The following is a 19573-nucleotide window of genomic DNA, read 5'->3' on the forward strand; positions in this document are numbered from 1 at the left end:
TCTTCCATTTTGAACTTATTTGTAATTATATTTATATATTTATACTAATACATATATTATAAAAGTCGCCCATAGTGTAAAGTGGTAAATTGAAGTAGCCAATATGTGTGTAACAGGCTGAAGGAATTTATCCTATTCCATAAGTATATTGTGATCATAATCTGTCCGTCCGTATAAACACCTAGATCTCGGAGACTATAAAAGGTAAAGCCACCAAATTTGGTATATAGACTCATGTAGTATGTAAAGTGATCGAGTTTATTTCTAATTTTTGCTTGCCACCCCCCTTCCCCCCCTTATTAGCAGTTTTACTGGTGCATAGTAAACCTAAGTCGGCGACACGACTTACTTACATCGTTTTATTCTAAATTCGACGTTTAAATTAGTTATTTGCTTTTTATATACTTTTAAATATTTATTATTTTGGCTTGCATTCTTGGGTTAAATATTATTGTAATGACTAAAATTGTATATAAAAAAGGAAAGTCATAAGCCTAATTTTAAACATTTCTTCTTTATGAATAAGCTTTAAAACTTTAATTTATATACATTAAAAGTACTATTCATATAGTGCAAAAAATTTTCTAATTTAATTTTTTATTATAGCATTTTCTGAATATATCAATGATCTATTGTTATCTATACAAATTTTAAGGAAATGCTAAAAATTTGTTTTCCACAGTCTTATTCAAATCCTAGGAAATACTAACAAGTTACGTTGTTTCCATTAGTTCACCTTACTTAGAGGGTATATTAAAGTTAGTTTAAGTTTTAGTAGATTTCTTAACTCGAGATGATCGTAACATGAATTGACTGATTTCTGTGACATTAATGAATATATTTAACAATATACGACACGGAAAAGTATGCAATCGAAATGATTGATAGCTTTAGATTAAGATTATTCCTGTTCAATTCTGGCCAATACTCAATTAGTCTGAGTTTAAAGCATTCAATCAATTGAATAAATGGATTAATTTATTACGGCGCTAATCGCAAATTATTGATAAGGTCTTAGAGCCATGTTCTTTGACTTGAGTGGTAACTTCTTGGGAATTTCTACACTTTTTTCATATGTATATAGAAAAGTACTGGTAATTATATTTACTCACTAGTTATAACATAATACTATCAAAATCTTAAAATAAATATCAAAAATATATTCCACTTCCCAACAAAGTGATCGATTTCGAGGTATTAATGCTAATTCATAGATATTTATTTTCATTCATAAATATTAAAATGTTAACGAGCATTAAATGTCATTTTCGTTTGTAGACATTCTGTCTGCTAGTTTAATTTAGTCACTTGGCAAATATTTGCTAAATTTAAGTCATTTAATTCCTCTCTCAAACTAGAATGATATCACAATCAATTACTGACAAATCATGACGATCCAAATGATAAGAAAACATTTCCACTTGGATTTTGGTAATATCATTTTTGTCTGATATCGGTTTAATTACATTAATAAAGTTTTTAAAGATATCTCTACATGAATTTGAAAAGTAAACAAATCATTTATGTAATTATACAATAAATATTCAAACTGATATAAGAAAACCTACATGCAAACATATCATATATTTTTGTTTTGTTGTGGGACACGATAATAACCCTCACGAGACTTGATATCTCCATTGAATCAACTTCGAAGTGCACGGTTTTAAAATTTACTTACAGAGTGTCTCTTTTTGAGGTTCAAAACCTCTTTGGGCACTAACTTATAAGGCCAGACAGAATCAGAAACACTATTTTCTCACTCTTGCATATAATTTTTTCAATTGTTCTACTTTTTCTTTTAGTAAATGGTTTCTTTTTGGCCTCTTAAATTTTTAAAAGCTAGCCAAACATTTTCTTCAAGGCAAGCATTCTGATTGGTTGTTTGCCATTATATCAGATAGCCAAGAGTTTTTACTATCAATCAGCCTAAGTATTTTAGCTGATAAAGAATATTGTATGTATAATAAATTTAACTAACAAATGTCACTTTATATTGCTTGAGGTGAAATTGAATAATTTTTTAATAGCCTCTGCAAACAGTTGATATTAAAACATTCTGCGACAAAACAATATTTTATGACAAGTAAAATACATTAAAAGCAATGCAAAAATTATCAAAACTCTATCCTTGCCCGGTTGTGGGTGGGGTAGAAGATAGACAGACCAAATATGAAGAAGGAAACATGTCTTTGGAAAGTTGGATTCATCACCTTGAACGCATTATGTGAAGACAGTTTTTTTCGTCAGAATACAAGAAAGGGAGAACACTTTGGTGGGCCACCTGGAAAAAATGAGTAAAAAATAGAAAAAAAGCCACACAACATTTCAAATTTAATAAAATTTTATTTTAGTCCAAGCTTTTTCTACTTTTTTTAATACAAATAAATAATTAATAAAGTAATTTGCCACCAACTACTTAAAATGAATTGTTGGCATTTTTAACAGATGTCTTTAATTGATATTTTCAGTGGCCTTATCTCTTTGATATTTTTAACAGATTTCAGTTTGCAGTATTACAAGAATTAAAAATTTCTTAAGAACTTGTGTGTTGAAACCAATACTCAGAATGGTCCAATGCCTCTACGATTCCCAGCAGCTGAACCAGATTAGATTTTCATTTAAGTTTACAAATTAAAGGATGAATTTTCATTTTAGCAAATTTAAACAAAATTTCTAGACAAAAATTAAAAAAAAATTTACCTTTTCTAAATTTGAACTCGTTGGCTGATAAAAATATATTATTTTAGCCAAAAAAGTATTTGGATCCATATTCTAACAGAATGTTGAGAATAATTGGTTGGCTTATCCACAGCCGGGAATGTTCTCTTTTGCTGTAAGCCCTAAAAATATAAATTTTTTTGTCATTAATTTTGTGAGAAAAATAGTTACAAGTTAAATATTATTTAAATATATTCTGGTTCTAAAAAGAAGTCACCCATTTGACCTGCCCTTTAAACCAGCCGGACTGCTGATTCCATTCCCATTTTATGATTACCTTTGACAATATTTCTTTATTGTCGATTTAGGATGGATCGCAAATAAAAATTAAATATAAAAAATAATAGATACTTTGTAATTCAACTAAATATGTAAGCGATTAACTAAACTGTTGACCTACCTCGATACAAATATATAGTTAAAACCCAAAACAAATAATTACAAAAACATATTTTAAATTAAAAGGATTTTCATACGAAAATGTTTATTATATAATAGGAATATATTTCTCTTGAATTGATAATAAATCATTACGATAAAATTTGATTTCAAAAACTTATTTTTAATGCTTTTCTTAGCCAAAACATTTAATTTTAACTTATTTATTTTCATAATTATTAACATATACTTATTTTCCAAGTTCCATGTGTATTGAATTAATGGTTTTTGAGTTACAATTTTATTCTTAATACTATTCAATAAGTATTAAAGATGCGAATGTTTAAAAATTTATAAAAGAATATTTATAATTTAAGGTAAAACACAATTCGTTTTTACACAGGTCGCTTTAAAAATATATTGTATCCCTTTGCGGCTAAAGTACACACGAGTTTGACTAATCAAAGGATATCCTTGGTCTCCTTAATATTAAGAAATTTTTAATTGTAAATTAACTAATCATTAGACTGACTTAAATAACAGAACTGTATACTAACAAATTTTGATATAAATTTGCATATCTAAAACGGATTTTAGTTTCAATTTAAAACTCTGCCTAATTTAATGTAAATATATTTTGCACATTTATTGATCTGTGTAATTTCCGGATTAGTTTTCCCGTCTCTTTTGCATAAAGCAAATCAATTTAATTTAGTTAATCTAACAATCTTGATTTAAATGTAAACACAGACAAAAAATTAAATCAAATTCGAAAATCGTTTGCCTGTTTTTAATTAATCGGGGTCAGCTCTTCTAATTATTCCAAATTCAAAAGTGCAAAGCAAAAACAAAACAAAAAAAGGAAAAAAAGCCAACGACAAACAAATCTCCAATTGGGACACAGGACACGCTTGAGAATGGAATTTGGAGGACTAGTTTTTGGCGTGTCGGTAGGGTCACCATAAATTAACTTTGGCAAAATTACAAACATTGTGCACATTAAAATCCAAATCACGACGCAGGACACAGGACCCCATACGCAGGACCCGCCTGCTGAAATGGGGGAAAGGAGCAATTTCAATTAAAGCTAATTACAACCAATATCGACTGCCAACAATGTCAAGCGTCGAATTGCGACGAAGCCACCAAACGTGGACAAACGATGGAAATGGATGACACACAAGCACAAAAACCATCACCCACAGACACACACACACGCACACACACACACAACCAAAGTGAAGCAGAGCGGATGGGTCCAGATAATGGCATGTCTAGAGATACACTGTGAGAAATATATAATATATATGTATATATACTAATATGTATATGTTCAGTCAGACAAGGACGCTTAAAGTGGTGACACTTGTGGGTGCAAAAATCCGCTCCGGGGCGCATGCATAAAATAAATGTTGTTGTCACCCACCGCCGTTGAGTCGTAGCGGGAAGAAACTTATGGGTTGGACTCACTGGTCGGGTACATAGGACCCAAGTGGCGACCAAGTCTGATGCAGATGCACGGAATAATTAAAGCAAATTTGCACTTCAGACAGAGTCACCCGTGGAAAAACAACAAGCAAACAGCTTCAGCCCGCAACGCTGGCGACCCACAACAAGAGAAGCGACGCCACGCTAGCCCAGGCCAAGCCAAGCCAACCCAAGCCAACTCAGGTACACGAGTTGGTGGCAGGGTGGTAGCTGTGCGTGGCGACAGCAACTCGAGTAGATGGAGTCGCCACAACCACCATGCACCATGTTGAAGGAGGAAAATAACAACGTCAGTCAGTCAGCCGGGAAAGTATGCGAATATATATATATATATACATACATATATATATAATATGGAACAGAGCCAACAATACGAGAAACAATGCCAGTGAGTGCCATACAAGAGAGTGTGGCGGCCACACACTTTGCCCAGTAGCGAATTAGTTTAAGAAATGGCCCAACTTTTTAATCTTCAAATTTGAATGCCGAAAGTTAATAAATTTGTCAGAAATTTTATATGTTGAAACTTTTACAAGTTTGTACTATGGTACACTGTTCATTCCGAATGTACATTATAATGATAATATGAATAAAATAAACTTAAACCATATAACTAATGTCATTGCGATTCATGATCAAAAATTTTACTTTGAAATCTATTTCTTATCTTACAAGGGGAACTTCAGGTATGCGAATCACCGGATTGGATGAATTTTGTATATATTGTAGAATATGCCGTCATTTGAAGTTGTGTGAAATATTTCTGCGCATTATTCTATATTTTCCTAATTACCTACCCTTCTTAGTTGAATTATGTTTTTGTAGTTTTTTAAATAAGAATGTTTTTTAGTAAACTACTTTCAAAATCATAACATTTTCTTTATATTTGTAATATAATTCACTTAGTCTCGATTCTAAATAATGACATTTTTCGATATTGAAGTCTTTCCTATGTCGTTCAAGTTGATTTTAGAAAACTTTGCTTTTTTAACACAGTTAAATAATTTACTTATAATTGATAACCCTTATTAAAAAAACAAATCAAACAGTAATTCAGTCATCTTAATTTTAGCATTTTCTTGCTTTTTATTTTAATTTTTAACATTTTTTTATTACAACTAGTTTCTTGCTTAATGAATCCCAATTAAAGTTTTATCTGCCATTCTCTTGAGGTTTACAATTTTATATAAAAATATAACAGATTTGGTTTAATCGTTAAAATAAATAAACAGCAATGCTTAAAAATTTCGCTAACTTTAAAACATTAAATTGTTAAAAAAAAAACGTTTGAGTTTTGTTTTCTCAACTTTAAAGATACCTCCTTTAAAATTATATTATTAATTATTTACTAGTTTTATCTAAGGCATAAAAAATTTCAAACTTTTTCAGAGAAAACCGCAATATAAGAGAATTTAAAAGACAATTTTATTTAAGACGCTCTAAATCAAAAGTAAATTAGCTTTATTTAATAGAGTCAGAAATCGAGAAAGTGTAAGTCTTAAATGCAAAATAAGTAGTCAGTCATTCAGACAATCATTATGCCAAAATTAAGTAAGACTACTCTAACTTAGCTAAATTAAAAAATTGTTTGATTACTTGCTACTTGATTACTTACTATTGTACATTTTTTAAAGTTTTATCTAATGGTACTTAAGTGATTAATAATGTAAATTTACCATTATAAAGGAAAGGGAACTTACTAATTTTTGTTTTTAATGTCTTGAAACGTTTTTGTCACTCTAATTAATCTCAAAACAAAGTCACGATTTCGATATTCCATTAAGTGTCTTAAAGAATTATAAACGTGACATACAAGTTTAAAATATGTTTAGATTTAATATAAAATTTTCAAACTCTAGAGCTTGGGGTAAATAAATTTAATTTTGAACTTTAATTACGATTAATTTAAACTTTTGAGCACTACAGAAACGGGGGAAAAAACAATTTCGAAATTAAAAATATGGCCAACCGAAAAAACCGGTTAAAAAACATGCAAAACAGAAACCGCCAAATAAACAAAAAGTTCATTTTATGCTCTGATGAAAACTCAACAAATTTTCAATAAAGTTTTGCCGAGTTAATTTTTGCCCCAAAGGCGCCTAAAAACATGCTTCAACAAAAACGCTCGCGGACCCTGCCTAAGCGTGCTGATAAAGAGAATCTGAGCGAGGGAGAGAGAGAGAGAGAGTGAGAAGGAGAAAGGAAGAGAGAGCAAATTTAACACCACACACAAAAAGCCGAAACGAAAGCAAAGCGAACCAACAAACAGTGGGCACTCGTGAATGCTGCTGAGCGCAACAAGGACCAGCAACAAAAATGCCAACACAGCAGCCATCAGAAGCTGCGGCAACAACAATAAACGAATCGCAACAATAAACTGAGTTTGCGCCAAATAACGAGAATTCTTCGGGGCAAAGAGAGATACATAGAGAGCGAGAGCGAGAGACAATAATAAGCGCGAGGCACAGTGAAAACGATTAAATAAAATAAACAAAAAAACTCCAATTGTTTATATTGAATAAAAAATGTTTCCTACAGATTGTATTTCAACAAGAAAAAATACATACTACAATATTATGCAGTATTCATTTCAAGCTGAAATTGGATATTCAATAAACAAAAATAAACCCCAAAAAAGAATCGCTAGCCAAGTTAATCAAATTTTTATTTGTTTAAAGAAGTTGTTTACTATTGAAGTTGCTTTTAAAGTAAAATATATGAAATATTTTATTGATTTTGGATACTAAAGTAAATTTAAAACCTTTTACTGATAAATAGGTGATAATAGATTATAAAAGAAAACGTAGACTTAAAATGATATGGCCATATTCTTATATCAACAATGTGAATCATATTTTGAAAATCTTATCGGTTAATTGTAATTCTCAACTAGTTTGAACATTGTAGTGAGCATAAGACAAATGGTTCGCTCAAAAGAGACGTAAGTAAAACGATGTTTCTCTTCATGTCTTAGTAAGAACCATTTTTGGAAATTGTTGCGGATTTGAAATTTCCCTTCAGATGCCAAAATACCAACTAACGTCTCTGGCTATAGAAATACTTGATAAGATAACTGGCCCTAGAGACGAACTGCTCACCTCTTCGACCTCGACCTTCGCCAAACAAAAGGTACATATGATGAAAGTGAAAAGGTTTGTATAACTCATGCTTCTTTGAATGAGACAAAATGCTTTCTACTTTAGTTTAGTCTAACATGTGGATAGTCGTGTCCCATTCTCTCCATCAATGATGTAAATTTTTAACGTTGTTTTGTATGTGAACATCCCATTGTGCGATGAGATGATGATGGCAAAACAAAATCACATATACATACACACACAGAGATATATTGGGCACGAAGTTTACTCTCCAAAATGGAAAGGAGAAAAGCAGAAAGAAAAAAATAAACCCGAAAAGTTTTCAACTTGAAATTGAACCTGAGCAAGAAGCAGACAAATTGGAGAGCGGTATCACACGCATTGTTCTTGTAGTTGTTGTGCGGGGAGCACAAAATATTTTAACGCAATTAGAGTCGGGGAGCATCCGACGGTATCGTCATCCATCCAAGCAACCAACCAACCAGCCAACCAACCAACAAGCCAGGCCAACATCACAGCCTCACAGTCAAAACCAGAGCCAGAGCGAGCGCGCACGCAAACGGACACGGAGCTCGGATAAACTACGCAAAAAGAATCCACAAAATAATCTAAAAAGCAAAAAATACAAAGAGAATAGAGGAAAGGAAAAGTCACATTGTGCTGGCTAAAATCGTGCAAAAAATAAACCCAAATCATAATTAGCAGACTTTATTAACTGTAAAAACTGCCAGAGCTAAGCAAAAAACCAAAAATTAAACACAAGAGATAGAACGAGAATAGAATAGAAAGAGAGGCTGTGAATGCGAATGTATGCGTGAGCGTGTGTGTGTTTGTGCGTGTGCCTGTGCGTGTGTGTGTGTGAATGCGTGTGTTCAAAAGAGAAGCGCAAACAATTTGTTGAATACCTCAGCCAGAGTTAAGGGCCAAAACGGAAAAACCCACAAAGAGCTCTAACGAAAACGAAAACGAAAGTGAAATCAAAAGAAAAATCAAAATAGAAATAAAAGGAAAACTGCAACTAAAAACTGTGAGTGGAAAATTCCCCTGTCCCTTTAAGCTTAGTTGGAAAGAAAGGGCGAAAAATTGGCGGCGCACAAGTTAAAAAGGACAAAGGCGATTAAGCAGCAGCAGGAGCAACAGCAGAAGCGGCAGCACCAGCAGCAGCAGCAGCTTGGCAAGGACGAGGCCCAGTACGAAAGGTGAGCGCAGCGCAAATAAGTCATGCAAAAAGAAAAATATGAACAGACCGAAGTTGCTCCTAGCGACACCAAAGAAAAAAAACGAGAAAAGCAAAAGAAAATAAAAACGCCCCAAACAGATTTTTCTTGAAAAGTGACAGTCGTCGTCGTAGTCAACGTCGTTGCCGTCGCCTTGCAACCGCCTTAAGAGTCTGAAGAGCCAGATGCGAGGGAAGGAGAATGGTTCGGGTCCTTTTTTTTTGGGGGGTTGGGTTGAGGCTAAGTTCTCAGTCCTTCTTCGTGGGCGTCGTTCGTGAGGACTCTACGAACATGGGTCTACCATCCCCAGCATACCGCACTTCTACCCACTTTACACGGCCATAGTGAGCTGTTGTTGGTGTTGTTATTTTTTGTTATTCATCAGCAAACACAGGCAAACAAGCAGAAGCAAAGCAAAGAGCAACCTGCGACAACAACAGCAACAACAACAACCACAAACGAGGGCTGATCCTAAGATTAATTAGACCATTTGCTAAAGTTAATGACTTGATCAAAACTAAGTCAAATAGGCATACACATATTTCATCATGCGTGAAACAGGCATTACATACAAAACTCATGCACCTCCCCATCCCCATCCCCTTTGCCTTACTTTGATCCATTGTCATTCACATACATACATACATACTTATAATATCTATTTTGGGTGTTTCGTTCAGTGAGCCCTTTTGCCATACAAAGGATTGACTATAGAACTACCTAATGTATTTTTGGGCTCATTCTTCTTATTTATGACCAACAGAATATCAAAAGATTGCGTCTTTATCAGATGCTTCACTCTTATTTAATGATAAACTAGGATAAGAACTATTTGTGTTAAGGCTTGTAACTTAGTAGCTTTAGTGCTAATTAACTTGCCGCATCTCGTAGAAGAACTTTAAATTAACCCGAAAAGGCTTTACCAAGAGTCTCTCGCAAAACTTAATTAGCAAAAAAACAAATAGTTTGTGCCTTAAAGTATATATTTTCTTAAAGTTAGAAAATACTTTATCCAGACTCTTGTCTTTTCGCTTAAGGATTACTTAGAGACTTAGTTTCCTTTAGTTATTAGGCATTAGTTTATTATTGTTTGATCTTCAATCTAGTTTCTAGTTTCAAATTTGACAACAACATCCAGCCCTTCATGGTCGTTACTTGCCCCCTCCCTATAGGCTAAAGGCGAATCTATGTCTTGGGGAAATTTACCCCTTAAAGCACGCAATTGTTTGGAATTCGTTTTCATTATTCATTGAAAACAAATTTATAATCTTGTAACTTAAAAAAGGTTCTTCAATTCTTTAAGGAATTTGATTATCCACAGAAAACTTTTTTATATGTGTGAAAAAGATAAAATCAAGGACTGCTTATTGCATACTTTTGGGATCATATTTTTCATACGTCTCCTCCTTAATCCGCCCCCATGCTATGAACATACTTATCTGATAATACACAAACTTAAACAGTTTTATCACAATAATTTCATTTAAATTTTTCAGATTTTCTTCAAAAAAGATTTTTAATTTTTACTTATTTCATAATAATAAATTTCATTATAAATAATCATTCATAAAAATATTTAAATAAAATAATAATGAAAACTTATTTTTATATACTTTGCTCAAACTTTAAATACTTAGCTCTGGCTTTGATTTGAATTTATATTGCATACTTTAAGGATTAGCCCTTTCGATTTCATTAAAATACTGAAATGTAAAAATAAACTAGAAATTTGTTAAGATTTAAACAAGCTTTTACATAAAAGTAGATATGAAAATGTTAGTTCATTAGTTCCTTAGTTGACTTTTAAAGTCAGACTGAGAAGTAAAATTTAAAAACAAAACATTTTAAAGAGAGGAAAGAAGAACCTTGAATGGTCCTTAAAGAAAACAATATTGTTGAACGAATGAACTGTTTATTATTAGGTTTTATTCTGACTAAATCTGCAGTTTTAATTAGAAATTAGGTTTAATATATGTAGACCCATTCGATAGTATTCAGCATTATTCTATTCTGCTTCCTTTAATTTACCAAAACTTGGTTGAAATATAAGTAATCAATGTCCAAACATAATATGCAAAAACACTTTCCATTAAATGTGATTGCAAATTTAACTTTCTGGTGCTTCACTTCTGCTTGACTTTGAAAACTACCCTCGTTTGACACCCATGCGGCGATGGCGGTCCAGTGATAACTCATGTCCCACTGACATTTTTGGGTCAAAAAACTAAAATATTATGTGTAACTGCTGCCATTTCGTTTCTCTGTCTGTCTCCCTGTCTGTCTCTGTGTCTGTCTGTGGGTTTGAGTGTGTTTTCTGGTGTGAGTTTGTTTGTGTGTGCGTGTCCTGTGTGTGTGTGTGTGTGTGTGTGTTTGTTATATTTGCGGTTTGTAGTCATTATTTCATCTGTCCCCGGCTACCGATTATTCGTCTATTTTGTCCGCCATGGCATTCCGGCAGATTAAAATTGCATCCGTTGGTTGGGCAAACAAATGTGTTTTGGACAACAAAAATAAGACAAAAGAGTTAAAGGAAAAAAGAATTTAACACCTATTGAGGGCACCAGGATCTAGATCTGTGTGTCGTTTGGCAAAGGTTCAAAAGGGTGACACAAAACAACAACAACAAAATGAAACACAAAGAGAAAGAGTAGAAGAAAGACAAAATAAAACAACGACACACAAAAAAAAAAGAGAAAACGAATTCATAGTAAAAGTCTTAATTGAAATTTTTGCTTCAAATGTGTACTGAGGGATTTTTTATTCCTTTTTTTTTTGGTATCACCCAAAATGAAAGCGGTCTATGACTAAGTGTGTGTGTCTGTGTGTGTGTGTGTGTGCAAGCGTATGTATCCTTATTTGCCAAGCATGACTAAAAAGCAAAAGTCCTGCCCTGTGGTGTGAACTGAACTGAGCTTTCCCTGTATTCTTTGGCTAACTTTCTATGTATTTTGTATCATATTTTTTATTCAACTTGGCTTTGCGCCTTTGTCTACGCTTCTGTGTGTGTGTCTGTGTATGTCTGTGTGTGTCTATGTATGTGTGTTTTGGAGTTTGTTCTTATATTTGTATTTGTATTTGTCTCCCATTTGTATAAAGCTCGTCCTTGTCGTTCACATTTTCGTCCTCGTCCTTTGGTCGTCGCCGACATCATCATCATGGTCGTCCTCGTCGTTGTCGTTGTCGTTGTTGTCGTCGTCGTTCTCGTCTACAAAAGCCAAAGGCAATCAACGTGCCAAAGTGCTAAATGTTTGATTAGAATTCTCGCATTTTACACGTAAGGGAAATTACTTTTTAATTTAATTTAATTGTGTTTTGAGTTTTTTATAGCATACTTTTCAGCGAATGAGAACCGAAAAGGATTTACGACTTGTTCACGCAATGAGCGATTACATGAAAATATATTTTTAGTAATAATAATGCATAAAACTCATTTAATAAGTCATGGGCTCTTGCTAAAATTGACATTTTAGACATAATTACTCATACGCCCTGTGCTTCGTATACTAAAGATTCTTCATGTCATTGTTGCTTCTGGTCATGCAGATCGACTGTTGGCACAAACTGCCACTTTTGGGTTCAGTCTAGATGTCCTCGGTCTAATTCGAATGACCAGCATTCGTAACTAAATTGTCAATTCACGTGTCACTAAATAGGTTAAGCCAGCTTCAGCTTAGCTTCTCGATGCTACAACTGGATTGTATCCTGATTGATGTCCTTAAACTCAGGCGGCTTATAACTGTCAATGCCACTAAGAGTTCAGATGGACAAATAAGAGGGCATCAATTTACTTTCATACCTTTTTTATTTTCTTAGGTTTTTGTCAATTTGTTTAGCGACAAGAAAGCTCAGCCTGTTATTACTACCATCAATCGATAGATACAAGCTAATAAAGCTTGATGAAAAATTAATCTAATTTGTTAAGAAACCAAATGAAACTAGTTTTACCCCATAGCAAAAGGCATTTTTGTCAAATAAAATGATAAAGCAATAAAAGATGATAAAGAGAATCGTATAGTTTATCTTCTGAGTACCTATTTATTTTTATCCTTTTTCCAATACATTCAAAGAATGTTGTCTGAAAAATCTTATCAAAACTGTTAAAGAAAAATCGCTTAAACAATAACATTTTTCAAGTGATAAGTAATTATATTCGATTGGTTAGAATGAAGAATACACTTTAAATAACTAAGAACGTTCTCCCTCATTTTCCATATTCTTCATTTATTTTATTATTTGTGCGTTTTATTTGCTACAAATGATAATGTCTAGAAATTTGTCTACTATGTAATTTTAAGAAAAGTGCCGACTTAGATTCCTTGACACAGAAGATCAGATATGTAGGTAACGACAAAACCTCCGATCAATAAATATGTTTATGTCTGTATTTGTCTTCTGGACTAGTAAAAACTGTAATTTTTAAAAAATTAGAAATGACCAACTGCCTTTAATTCTTTTTAGTTAAGTAATATAAATAGAAGAATTACTTAAATATGAGAAAGAAAATAATTCTGAACAAATCAGAATTGCATTAAAGAGTATAGAATGGAATAGAATGTTGAACGCTTGCTAGCCTTGCTGAATTTAATTGTCCTGGATCAAATATTACCCTTGGCATTGCAGAGAATCCTGTTTATTATTAGAGGAAAACTTTCTCCATTCGCTAACCTTAAATCCTGTTAATTTTTCTTGGTGAATCGAGAAAAAAGAATCGGTAATGAGAAATTACTTTACTAAGTTCCTCCAACACAAATCGAAAATCATCCTCCTTATTCATAGAGAAACTTGGCTTAAATTCACAGCTCGTGCAGAAACGGTTACCCAGTGACTGGTGTTAAAATCCATAGGAATAGTTTTCTGCAGTCTTTTCTGCTTTCGATTGAAGATGGTTATCTAGACTTTGGGTGGGGAATCAACTAATCGCTCAATGTTCCATGCAAAATGTCTTATCGAACATTGCGAGAGCAATAATCTGATAAGAAGATGGGTCATGAAATGGTTGGAGAAATGAAAACGAATCAATATTTACTACTGTCCAAAGGGTTGCTTTGAAGAAATTTTCTCTGATTGGGCATTAACAGAGTGAATTAGAAAACAGTCCACAAAAAGAAAAATAAAGCCAAAAAAAAAAAGAGTGATTGACAAAATGTCATAAAATAGATATGTATGTACCCAACTAGGATGAGTTGAATTCAACACTTTGAAAGAGTATATGTGTGTGTGTGTATGTTTTGGATGATGTTGCCGCCCATCTTACATAAAAGTCATTTGCTTTGTTCGGTGGTGGGGGGGGAATTTGAATCGAAAATTGTGTGTTGGGTAAATTCATGTGTCTAAGGCATAAGAAAGGATTCTATGTTGTTGGCAAAGGCGATTGCCGCAAAACGAAAATGGGCGAGAGAGATGAGGCGAGATGGTGAGCGAAGAGAAAAACTGAAAAGAAAATTGTGTTGTGTGTAAAGGTGGTGTGAGGCAGGGAGGTGCGGAGGGTGGGTGTGTATGGCTTGCCACGCCTTGCACACCAGCAAACAGCAACCAAACGCCTATAGATAGACACACGCAATTACACGCCCACTTTGCTTTATCTCTGTAACAGTTACAGAGACTTGGCTTTTCTATTTCTATGTGAAGCGTATGACGGTTGGAGGATCAAGGAAGGGATGAGAGGTGGGATGGCTTTCCGATGCGAAGAGGAGTGTTTATCTTGGCCAGGAGCAACATAGTTTATCTATGTGCATGTTTGCTGATTGTTGTTGTCGTCGTTGTGGTTGTTGGCTAAACTGGTATACACTTTTCCGCACTTATTCCATATTTAAGAGGCAATTTATATTCCCTTTTTTTCCTTTGCAGTTGTTGTATTTCTCTTTGTATCTCCCTTTCTCTCTCCCTCTCTCCCTCGCTCACTTCACTCTGTCCGTTTCCACTCGCCTGCCTTGCTCTATCGCTCTCTCTGACTGCCATTCAACTTCATCTAGAAACAGTTTCCGTTTCACCATTCCTCACCATACTGAATTTGTGTGCTTTCTCAGATTCTGTTTCTGATTTAGCCGCCACAAAAACTCGTTCCTGATGCTGATGCGAATGCCGCCCACTCATTCTATACAGAACTTAAGCTGCCCCCCACACCTTTGCATTCCTTCCTTCTCACATTCATCCTCTATACACACACAGAATGTGTTCTGTTACTGTCAGTTTGCCATCTCTTTTGGGTTGTGTAGCCAATTATCATTTTTTGAAATGAATAAAAACCGCCGCTCGCCACGTACCTAACAGGATATATCTAAATGGCATTTCCATAGCCACCGTTGCCATCAGCCATGTCCTTTTTGCACCTTACGGCAATTGCAACGGTGTGTCGGTGTGACTGTGTCTCTATCTCTCTCTCTCTCTCTCTTTCTCTCTCGCTCTGTCTCTGTATCTCTGTGTGTGTCCTGTCCTGACTTTCTTTCGGTTTCATTTTTTTTTTTTTTTTATTGTGTCATAAATTATTCAAACGTAAACATCATCAACAGCAACAGCAAAAGCAGAAAACAGCATCAGTAGTAGGAAGGTTGTAGGCAGCGGATCAGAATAAAGATGCGGCTCAACCAGCGCCTCCAAGCACTTCTTCACAACGTCCTTCTCATTATCAACAGCAGCCGTTTAACACACAAATACACGCACACACACACACACACACACAGACAGACAACCATTCGTTCTCTGCATGTTCTTTATTTTGGTATTTTTATACGTTGCCTGTCCCCTACAGACATGATGAACCAAACCAAACCAAGCCAACACGTACATTGGTCAAGATTTTTGCCCAAAGTGTTAGAGACAAATGGAATTCTAATTTATATGATCTACAAATACTTTTTCTTTCCTCACTTAAATGCCGCAAATATCCGTTCTTGGCTATAGGAAACTGCATTTTTATAGTTAAGTTTTAATAGTTCATAACATCTGTTCATAAAATTGGCTACTTTGTGTTTCAGTAGAAACGAATTAAACAGTTTTGTATTGTTTAAGCATCTACTTGCAAATCGTTATGATTTATGACAATCAAAATGAACTTTTCTAAATTGTACTTTCTATGTAGTTCTGTGTGAAACTTTTCCATACAATTTGTTGATCTGTTTTGTCTTTAGGCCAAATTTGATTTACTGTTGATTTAAATTAATTCAAGGTGGGAAAAAAGTTGTTTTTCCTAAAGGCAAATCAAAAACAACAACCAGTCCACTTTAATGAATTATAAAATGAATTATAAAATGAATTCCATTAACTTTATTGTGTACATTAATTGCATAAAACTTATCATTGCTTCATTTAAATTATTGAAAATACATACAGGCAGATAAATGTTTTAATTTGTTATATCAGCATAAACTATTATGCAACGAGGATTTGGAAGTGGGCTTCTAATGTGGATGAAGATTTTAGACCCCATGAATCCTCCACTGTATGGCACGCAGTTTAACCAAATTAAGATAATAACATTAGATCCAACAAATAATATCAATATACTTCAAAGAGTTAAGCTTAACTACTCAAATAATGCTTTTTGAAGCTAAACACATTTCAAAAAACCTCAAGTCGGAATTTCCCTATTAAAAATTGCTATTTTAAGGCCTATTGCTGTTCTTCATTTGAGTAGCTATTTTTTAATTAGATGCATGTTCAAGAAATTATTTCAACTACGTACACAATTTGTGATTTTTTTTCTTTCTTTCATATTTTGCAATACTTAATGCGAAACATATTTTCTGCCCCAGTGTGCGATGATGCGGAAGCAATCGCCTGACCCAGCGGGCGGTGGGATATAGAGTGGTGGCATACACATACTATATAATATATAGAATGGATGGATGGATGAATGGTTAAGGACTGCGCGGTATGAAGGCGGCTCGGCGTACTCAGCGCACACTTTCATAAATAAAAGCGGCGGTGACGTTGCCATCACTTGATAAATAAGTAGTAGTGCACGTAGGTATTCGGCATAATGAAGCGAACGCCCTCCACATCCTGTTACCTCATACTCCCGTCTCTTTCTCTCTCTCTATCTCTGTCGTACACTCGCCTTTTCCTTCCTTCAGGCATAGCAATTTGTTGGCCCATGCTGCGTATACGTAATCACGCATTGATATGCCATTTACTTGCATGACACGAGCAGAGAGCTGAGTAAAGTTGAATCGGTCGGAACGGGCGGCCAACCATCATTTCGTTTCGGGCTGATTTATGCACTTGATTTTGCAGTTTCAACTTTATTGTTTTTTATCATTATACGATATATACAATTTAATTCCTTAAACGCTAAGAGTAAAGGCCCGAAAGGGATGCCCAAGGAGGGTAAAGGATTTCCGTCTGGAAATTAAATTTATGCCATTTGCAGCATTCAATTTCAGATATTTACGAGGAGCAAGCAACAGCAGCAGCAGCAGCAAAAAGACCAGTTGGTCGTTACAACACTGATTACATGTTAATTATCTTATGGTAATGAATCGCTATCGACCTTTTTGTACTTTCATGTACATAAATGGGTATATGCTCACATATATGAATGAATGTATAATAAAGCCAATCACTGATAACTTATTAATATAAGCATATAAAAATTTCATTATGAAAAAGTACATAAATATTATTATTATGATGTGAACGTGTTGAGAAAACAGAATCATGTTTAATGCCACAAAGTGTAGCATACTTTATGGGGCAAACAATAAGTCATTATTAAGCTCAACTTTGTTTATAACCAACTTTTCAAAACAGCGCAACTGCAATTCAAAAACTTTGCCACACAAAAAAGATACGGGTTAATCTTTGCCCAAGACTTAAAAAAGTTCCTTAACCGACAGTTCATTGGCTTTTAGTACAACTATTTGATTTTAAAGTAATAAACAATTCTCAATTAACTAGTTACACTTTGCCTAAGTCAAGGAAATTAGTACTAAGAGAGAAATTTTTACCCCTTAAGTATGCAAAAGACATACAGGAAGCTTTTGCTGCATTCTGTGGCCCGAATATATTAGATTAGAGCTTATTATAAATATTAATTTTTAAGCAGTTTAAAGCTTCCACACACTTTTGAAATACTTTAGAATAATATCCGCTGAGCGATCTTTGATTGTTCTAAATCATTATGTAAATGGCAAATTTGTTACAGATACTCCAACTTATCGATTAATAACTCTAAATTCTGTTCTAATTTATACTATTTCCCTTCAAAGACTTAACCTATGTAGGGACCTATGTAGCTTTAAGTTCAAGCTCTGCTTCGATAGCTTTTAAACTGAGAAACTATTCAGATAGTTTGACTTTTTTGCTGGGGAATTTTGGGGCCAAGAACCGTTCTCTCTCCGCTTTGCAAATATTTAAACAATTTAAAAGTTCTTTCAATTTTGCCTTATTTCTTGGTCAGGCATTCTTAGAAGGCTATATATTCCGCCAGAGAGAGAATATTCACGCCATGTACATATCTATGTGCTTAAATCCAAATTGTAGAAATGTTGTTATTAAGAAAAGTAAATTTAAACTTCAACAAAAACTAATTAATGAATATTATTTAATATACGTTATCAAATCTTAGTCTATTTCTAATGCTTTTCCCATTTTACTTTTAGTTTTAAGATGTTTGTGTGTTTGCCAATTTATTATAAGTATTCTATTAATATACTACATATTTATATGTATGTATGTTCATTAGACACATTAGTTCTCTTAGTGACGAAGAACAAACTCTTATCTACAAAATGAAGGATTCATTCATGGCAAATAATCCGCAATTTAATTTTCGAGCTCATAGAATTTTCATTGAGCTAGAGCATCAACATCATTAGAAGGCTTAGGTTTCCCATTGGTATAGAGTTCATGTATCTCACCTCCACGGCAACTTGATAAGAGTTGTCTACAATCAAGAATTTTGCAAACTCAAATGCAAATGCTGTCAAGTACACACACACACACACACACCATCACATCCACATCACCAACACCATCATCATTATCATCATCACGTACACAAGTTTTAATGCCTGAAAATTTGGCTATCTAAAAGATACACTTCAACTTTGCTCGGCACTTGTTTCTGTTTTTGCTTGCGTTTTGTTGTTTTTGTTTGTTTGTTAGTTGAGAACACATCAGAATAAAAACACCAAGAACGACAACAACAACAACAATACAAGTATGAATACTTGAAACCGAACAAAAACACATTTACCTAGATACATACATAAATACATTAACAAACGCACCACACACAAAACAAGAGAACCCTATCGAAGTGCTCTTAAGAGAGAGAGTGTGTGGATGTGAATGTGAATGTGAATGTGAGTGTAAGTGTGTGTCGGTGTCAGTGTAGGTGTGTACGTGTGTGTGTGTGCGCAGACTCCGATTAATTCCATTGGCACCGATTGAAACTTTTGCGCTTCATGGCAGCAATAAATTACGATTGAATATATATTTACCAACCAAGTGGTACACATATTGTAGATACACATTACCCTGTACTTTATATATATGTATCTTCATGCTCATTGCACACATTGGCATTTAAGTGCATCCCTTTTATTTGCATATTCATTAAATTACAAACGATCTCGAAAATAGAGAAACAAAAAAAACCACACAAACGAGATTTCAACTACGAACTGCCAAGTGGCACGTCTGTGGATGCATGGCTTCGTTTGACTGGCT

General features: G+C 33.9%; 1 protein-coding gene across 1 annotated transcript in view; it reads left to right on the forward strand.

Annotated features, from left to right (window-relative positions):
- Positions 1 to 8099: 8099 nt before the first annotated feature.
- Positions 8100 to 19573, forward strand: part of Nlg2 (Neuroligin 2) — a 39131-nt gene continuing 27657 nt past the window's right edge. Inside the window, exon 1 of the mRNA XM_068284878.1 lies at positions 8100 to 8884. The gene's annotated coding sequence lies outside the window, so the exon portion shown is untranslated. The remainder of the gene's footprint in view (positions 8885 to 19573) is intronic.

Source organism: Drosophila tropicalis, unplaced genomic scaffold (genome assembly GCF_018151085.1).
Source record: "Drosophila tropicalis isolate 14030-0801.00 unplaced genomic scaffold, ASM1815108v1 contig_393, whole genome shotgun sequence".
NCBI classification, from domain to species: domain Eukaryota; kingdom Metazoa; phylum Arthropoda; class Insecta; order Diptera; family Drosophilidae; genus Drosophila; species Drosophila tropicalis.